This window comes from Diospyros lotus, chromosome 7, assembly GCF_014633365.1.
Source record: "Diospyros lotus cultivar Yz01 chromosome 7, ASM1463336v1, whole genome shotgun sequence".
Lineage (NCBI taxonomy): Eukaryota > Viridiplantae > Streptophyta > Magnoliopsida > Ericales > Ebenaceae > Diospyros > Diospyros lotus.
Window position 1 is genome coordinate 13,382,382 of NC_068344.1, and position 7,944 is coordinate 13,390,325.

Consider the following 7,944-nt stretch of genomic DNA (forward strand, 5'->3'; position numbering starts at 1 on the left):
ATTGAAATAAGAAATCAATCCAAGAATATTTTAAAAATTAAGAAAAATAAAAAGAAAAAAATAAATAATATTTCGAATGGGTTGCCTCCCATCAAGAGCTTCTTTATAGTCATTAGCTTGACTATATCTCATTCTTCAAGGATCCTTCAAGTGAATGGTGGATTTGGAGGAATATATATGTCCACCATTGACATAGGGCTTCAATCGTTGCCCATTAACTTTAAAAGTTCCCTTAGTTTCATGAGAGACTTCAATTGCACCATAAGGGAAAACTCGAGTTACTGTGTATGGACCACTCCATCTTGACCTTAGCTTGCCTAGAAAAAGCTTCAATCTAGAATTATAGAGAAGAACCTTCTCTCCAACTTTGAACTCTTTCTTTTTAATGTGAGCATCATGCCATGCCTTGGTTCTTTCTTTATAAAGCCTAGAATTTTCATAAGCTTCATGCCGCCATTCTTCAAGCTCATTCAATGTCATCTTTCGTTGTGCACCTGCGGCTTGCAAATCAAAGTTAAGCAATTTGATAGCCCAATATGCTTTATGCTCTAATTCAACAGGAAGGTGACAAGTCTTACCAAAAACTAGTCGATAAGGAGACATTCCAATAGGAGTTTTGAAAGCTGTCCTGTAAGCCCAAAGTGCATCATCTAATTTTAATGACCAATCCTTTCTAGATAAGCTCACAGTCTTTTCCAAAATATTTTTCAATTCCCTATTTGAAATTTCTACTTATCCACTAGTTTGAGGATGATAGGGGGTAGCCATCTTATGAGTAACACCATATTTAGCCAATAAATTTTCAAATTGTTTATTGCAAAAATGTGTACCTCCATCACTAATGATAGCTCTAGGAGTACCAAATCTAGTGAAAATATTTTTCTTCAAAAATTTTATGACAACCCTTGCATCATTAGTGGGACATGCACTAGGTTCCACCCATTTACTCACATAATCAACGGCAACAAGTATATACTCATTATTGAAAGATTTGGGAAAAGGACCCATGAAATCAATGCCCCAAACATCAAAAATATCACAAATAAGAATATTGTTGAGGGTCATTTCATTTTTCCTTGAGATATTACCTGTCCGCTGGCATCGATCACAAGCACTTACATAAGCATAAGCATCCTTGAATAAGGTAGGCTAATAAAAGCCACTTTGCAAAACCTTAGCTGCTGTCTTAGAAGGTCCATGATGTCCACCCACTTCTTTGTCATGACAAAAACTGAGTATGCTATGCATTTCCTCCTGTGGTACGCATCTCCTCACCATGCCATCTCCACAAATCTTGTATAGGTATGGTTCCTCCCAAAGATAGTACCTTACATCTGATAAAAACTTTTTCTTTTGATGAAATGACATGTTAGGGGGCAACTCATTACCTACAAGAAAATTAGCAAAATCAGCATACCAAGGTTCATCATTATCTCGCACAAAGCATAATTTTTCATCAGGGAATTCATCATGCAAAGATTCTTTAGCCATGCTTTCCACATGCTCCCCATCTAATCTTGACAAGTGATCAACCACCAAGTTTTCAATGCCTTTTTTATCCTTAATTTCTAGGTCAAATTCTTGTAGCAATAAAATCCATCTTAACAACCTAGGTTTAGCATCTTTTTTAGCAAGTAAATACTTTAATGCAGAATGGTCAGTATAGACAATTACTTTAGACAATATCAAATAAGGTCTAAATTTTTCAATAGCAAACATTACAGCAAGTAGTTCCTTTTCAGTTGTTAAATAATTTTTCTGTGCATCATTCATAGTTCTACTTGCATAATAAATGGTATGAAATTTCTTGTCTATTCTTTGTCCTAAAACTGCACCTAGAGTATCATCACTCACATCACACATGATCTTAAAAGGCAAATTCCACATGGGGGCTGAAACAATAGGAGCTTGGATCAATTTCTCTTTCAAACAATTAAATGCATGCATACAATCATCAGTGATTTGAAAAGGCACATCTTTTACTAGAAGATTAGTTAAAGGCTTGGCAATTTTAGAGAAGTCCTTAATAAATCTCCTGTAAAAACCTGCATGTCCCAAAAAACCTCTAACTTCTTTTACGGATTTAGGAAGAGGAAGTTTTTCAATTAATTCAATTTTAGCTCGATCCACTTCAATGCCTTTAGATGACACTTTATGGCCCAAAACAATCCCTTCTCTAACCATAAAGTGACACTTTTCCCAATTAAGAACGAGATTAGATTCTTCACATCTTTTGAGCACCAAAGATAAATTATGCAAGCATGCATCAAATGAAGATCCAAAAACAGAGAAATCATCCATAAAAATTTCCATAAAATCATCAATGAAGTCTGAAAAGAGAGAAATCATGCACCTTTGAAATGTTGCAGGAGCATTACACAAACCAAAGGGCATTCTCCTAAATGCAAATGTTCCATATGGGCATGTAAAAGTAGTTTTCTCTTGGTCTTCAGGAGCAATAGGAATTTGATGATAACCAGAATAACCATCAAGAAAACAATAAAATTCTTGACCCGCAAGTTTTTCAATCATTTGATCAATGAAGGGAAGGGGAAAGTGATCTTTTCTAGTAACATCATTTAATTTCCTATAATCAATACACACCCTCCATCCCGTTACTGTTCTTGTGGGAATTAATTCATTATTTTCATTTTTCACCACAGTGATTCCACCCTTTTTAGGCACAACTTTCACAGGACTTACCCAAGAAGAATCAGAGATAGGAAAGATAATACCTGAATCAAGTCATTTTATCACCTCTTTCTTTACTCCTCTTGCATATTAGGATTTAACCTTCTTTGGGATTGCACCATAGCCTTGAATCCTTCTTCCATCAAGATTTTGTGCATGCAAATTGATGGACTTTTTCCACGAATATCAGCAATGCTCCATCCAAATGCCTTTTTGTGCTCCATAAGCACCCTCATCAACTTTTCTTCCTCAAGACCTATCAAAGAAGAAGAAATAATCACAGGTAAGCTAGATGAAACCCCCAGATAAACATATTTTAAATGAGAAGGAAGAGGTTTAAGTTCAAGAATAGGAGGCTTCTCAATTGATGGTCTGGCTTTCGAAGAAGAGGAAGAGGAAACATCCAAAGGTAGCAATTTGTGTCTTTTGGATGGATTGAATTTTTGCTTTTCTCCCAAATAGCCCACAGCCTCCTTGTGTTGTTCATCTAAAATTTGATCCTTCACATCAAAAGAGTTAGCAATGCAATTTTCTATGGGGTCATCTAACCTTAATGCATGAAATTTCCTATCCACCAAATCATCAATGAAATCTATCCTTAAGAATTCATTTTCATTTCCATTTGAATGTTTCATAGCCTTAAACACATCAAACACAACTTCTTCATCATTAATTCTAAGGCTAAGTTTTCCTTGTTGGACATCAATTAAAGCTCTCCCGGTGGCAAGAAAAGGTCTCCGTAAAATTAAGGGCATATCATGATCCTCTTCCATGTCTAGAACAATAAAGTCAACAGGAAAAATAAATTTATCTACTTTTACCAAAACATCCTCCACTACTCCCCTTGGATATTTGATACTTCTATCAGCCAATTGAAGAGAAACAGTGGTGGGTGTTGGTTCTTTTAATCCAAGTTTCCTGAAAACAGAAAAGGGCATCAAATTAATACTTTCACCGAGGTCACATAAAGCCTTATCAAAATTAATTCCACCAATAGTGCAAGGAATAGAAAGGCTCCCTGGATCCTTAAGTTTTGGAGGTAATTTATTTTGTAGAATTGCAGAACATTCTTCTTTCAAAAATTTGGCATAACTTGGCATCTGTGATATAGCATCAAGAAGAGGGATGTTAATATTGTTGGAAATGTATGCCCTAAAGACACGTTTTGTTTAATTTATGGTAATGATGTTTCTTTTATTCAGTTTATGGCACATATATTATTTGCATTTAATTGTTGGAAAGGTGTCCATGCTATTAAGTAAGTGATTCATGTGATGGGTCGTTCTTCACAGTTAGGCATGAATCATGGGTACTTAATAAGCAAGAAAATATAACTCTTGATCTTTTGATAGAACTGGGCATTCTATCATGATAAGATCATTGTGCAATAGATCCTAATGGAGGATGGCTTGCCTTAGCCAGTAAACAGTCCGTTTACTCTAATTGTACAAGCGCATTTGGAATGCATAGAGTGGACCTGTGATAGAAGCTAATGACAAAGTACTAATTATCATGGAGCTAGTCTATCACTGCTACTACGTGGACGAGTACTCTAATACTTGAGTATTAGTTGGTGGTCTAGTGAACCTGGAGCTATATTCTTAGATTCATTGTAGGTGAGGTCTATCAAAGATCAATATCCTTTTGAGTTGGGAGTATGGTTTCTAATTAGCTAAGACAGACTAATACAAGATAGTTTCTGTGATTCACCCCCTTGTGATTGTCCAAGAATAATCGAATAATCCAGGGCCCTGGGAACGTGACTTAAGAGTGTGTGCTTCTGGGTAGCTCCCAGTGATAAGCAAGTACATTCGAGTAGTCACGGATTATTTGACTAGTGATCTAAGGATGGTAGAAGTCATTTAGAAAGGTGTTAGTACATTATTCCTTTCTAAATGATGGGTGTTACGCAGAGGGGTATTTTCGTCATTACACTAGTAGGTCAAAGACATGGCATATGCAAAATTATTCGTGGGGTCAGTGTTACCATATGGTGATAGTTGGAACACTTAGAATGACAAAATATAGCTACTAGGTAGCAGGGATATTTTGGTCATTTTAGTAGCCGTGAATAATTTGTCTTTTGGTCCCCGGGGTAGCTCGATGTAACTCATGTATTTTTTAATACATTTGGCTTGTTGGATGAATTACATTGAGAGAGAATTATTTTATTCAGAATGGTCCATTGGGCTAGAATAAAATAATAGTTCATTAGGGTTTTTAATTAATTAATTGGGCTAACCCAATTAGAAAATTAATTAAAAGATCTTGGCCCATTAGGGTTTGGCCCACTAGGGTTTTAACCCTAGGGTTCTCCCTATATATATCTCTCTTTAGTTGTTTTTTCATTTAAGTCGTTTTTCATTCTTCTTCACCGAAGAGAGGCCACGAGTTCGAGTCATACTCCGGAAGATCGAAAGGGTGCGTTTGAGTTCTGATGCGACGGAGCCGAAGGCTAGCAGGACAGCCGTCGTCTCCACAACGCGAAGAAGCTCCCATCGCTCCATTCCGTCCGGTAATCCGCCGCAAAAGTAAGTCTCCTAGATTCTTATCAATACGAGGAACGTTTTTGATTTTAAAACGCTTCCGTTGCATGCTTTGTTTCCTCGTTCATGATCCTTCAAATATGCAATTTTTTAAACACCTCTAAAAATTTAGCAAATTGTTTATCCAAGTTAGCCTTCAAAAATCTTTTAGGAAAAGGAAGAGGAGGTTTGTAAGATTTTAAATTAAGTGAAGAAGAACTCCCTTTTTTCTCTGTTGATAAATCACGATCCTCTTCTTTGGCTTCCAGTTCTTGGTTTTCTTCCTCTTTTGTACACTCTTCATCTTTTTCTTTACTTTCAAGTTCTTTTCCACTTCGCAAAGTGATGGCTTTTACATGCTCCCTTGGATTCTTCTCAGTATTGCTAGGCAAGCCTCCTTGTGGTCTTTCTGAAATTGCTTGGGTAAGCTGTCCAATTTGAGTTTCTAAGCTTTGCATTCTTGCCTCTGTACTATTGATAAACTTTGCCATCATATCTTCCAAATTCGACTTCTTCTCCTGTGGAATTTGATGTTGTTGTTGAAAGCCGGGGGGCACTCTTTGTTGATTATTACTCCAAGAAAGATTAGGATGGCTCCTCCATCCTGGATTGTAAGTGTTGGAGTAGGGATTAAAATTTGACCTGTTGCCACCATAAGAAATAAAATTAGCTTGTTCAGAAGAACTAGAAGAAAAAGGATTTCCTACTTAACAATCTACACTAGCATGTCCCCCTCGCCCACAAAGCTCACAAGAAAGAAAATGGGGGGAAGAAGAAGAAGAAGCATTCATAGCTGAAACCCCTAAATTACCCAAATTCTTATTGAATTAAGCAATTTGAACATATAAAGCAGTGATAGAATCAACATTATAAATTCCAACTCCCTTTTTATTTGCTCTTTCATTGTCCCATTGATAACTGTTGGCTGCCATCTCTTCCAAAAGTTCATATGCTTCCTCGGGAGTTTTCCTCATAAGGGTACCACCTGCAGTTGCATCTAACATCGAACGAGAAGATTGATTAATGCCACTATAAAAAGTTTGCACTTGCATCCAAACAGGTAGACCATGGTGAGGACATTTCCTAAGCATTTCTTTAAATCTCTCCCACGACTCATACAAGGATTCATTACCAAATTGTGAAAAAGTTGTTATGTCATTCCTTAATTTAGCCGTTTTAGAAGGTGGAAAATATTTAGATAAAAACTTTTGTGCCAAATCATTCCATGTAGTAATAGAACCTGCTGGAAGAGAATTAAGCCATTCTTTTGCTCTATCTTTCAAGGAAAAGGGAAACAACCTAAGTCGAACTGCATCCTCACTAACTCCATTATGCCTAAAAGTATCACATATTTCAAGAAAATTAGCAATATGAGAGTTAGGATCATCATTAGGGCCAGAAAATTGTACACTCATCTGGATCATCTGAATAATTGCAGGCTTGATCTCGAAGTTGTTTGCTTGCACATTGGGCCTTCTAATGCTTGAGGTAGTGCCATCTAGAGTAGGTGTAGCATATGAGCTCAATGTCCTTGGATTATTTTGAGTTTGTTGCTCTTGCTCCATTTTGCTCTTTTTCTCCTTCTTTTGCTTTTTCAAAGTTTTTTTCAATTTCTTGATCAATGGGTATCAGTTCTCCACTACTACTCCGTGTCATGCACCATGAAACCTACAAAGAAAAAGAAAAATACTAAAAATTAAAAAAAAATTAAAAATAAAATTTCTAAAAGATGAAAAAAAATAAATAATTAAATTAAATTAAAATTGCAAAACCTAAAAGAAAACAAAAAGATGTTCAATCTAAGGCTAACTTATGTAGTTTTGATATGCAATACACTAGTCCCCGGCAACGGCGCCAAAAACTTGATGTCTGATTTACGCACAATTAATTCGGGCAAGTGTACCCTAGTCAAATATGCGTATAGTGATAAAAAGATGTCGATCCCACGAGGACTAGATCACAATACCAAAACGATTCTAAATTAACCTAAGTTGAACCAATTAATTAATTGATGAATAAAAAGAAAAATAAATGGAAAACTAGATTCTTTGTGAGAAAAATTAATTAATGAGTGCACTAGGGTTTAGATTTCATTTAATCTGGGTTATGTAATTATTTATTCAATCCGATTAAAAACCACAAATACCTTTACAGTATTTTATAATTATTTGCATGTGATGGTGGATTTCCCTCAATTAATTAATAAGCTTTCTCAAATCATATTAATCCTTTATTAATTCAATTTCACTATCAGATTTCTGAGCAGATATCAACAAAATAAATAAGCATCAAGTTCTTTGGAAACCTCTAATCTCGGAAGGGGATTTGACTCACTAAGCTTCCTCGATTCCCACACATGAGCTAATCATCTTTCGATCTCATAGTCAAACATGTGATTTATATTGCCTATGGATCTAATTTATAACAATCCTTTAGTCAGTCATGCATAAATCATTAAATCATTAAAAGGTGGCCAATCTTTTAAAGCATTAAACGCAACAATATAAATTCCTCACGCAAATAATAATCGGGTTTTGAATCGAACCAAACAAATACTCACATAATTCCAGAATTAAAATCCATCCAAACCCTAGTTAAAATAAATTAACTAGACATTATTAACATAAAAATAAAAACAAAAAATTGAAGAAAGAGAAAAGAATGCTTCCTGTCCAGATCTGTTTCATCTGGATCGCAATTGGTGAAGGGTGTTGTGCAGCTGTCGGCT

At 35.7% G+C, this 7,944-nt stretch overlaps 1 non-coding gene across 1 annotated transcript; it reads left to right on the top strand.

Annotated features, from left to right (window-relative positions):
- Positions 1 to 6,278: 6,278 nt before the first annotated feature.
- On the top strand, positions 6,279 to 6,385 carry LOC127807034 (small nucleolar RNA R71). Its single transcript, XR_008024571.1, has one exon. It is a non-coding gene; the product is annotated as a small nucleolar RNA R71 (small nucleolar RNA).
- Positions 6,386 to 7,944: the final 1,559 nt, after the last annotated feature.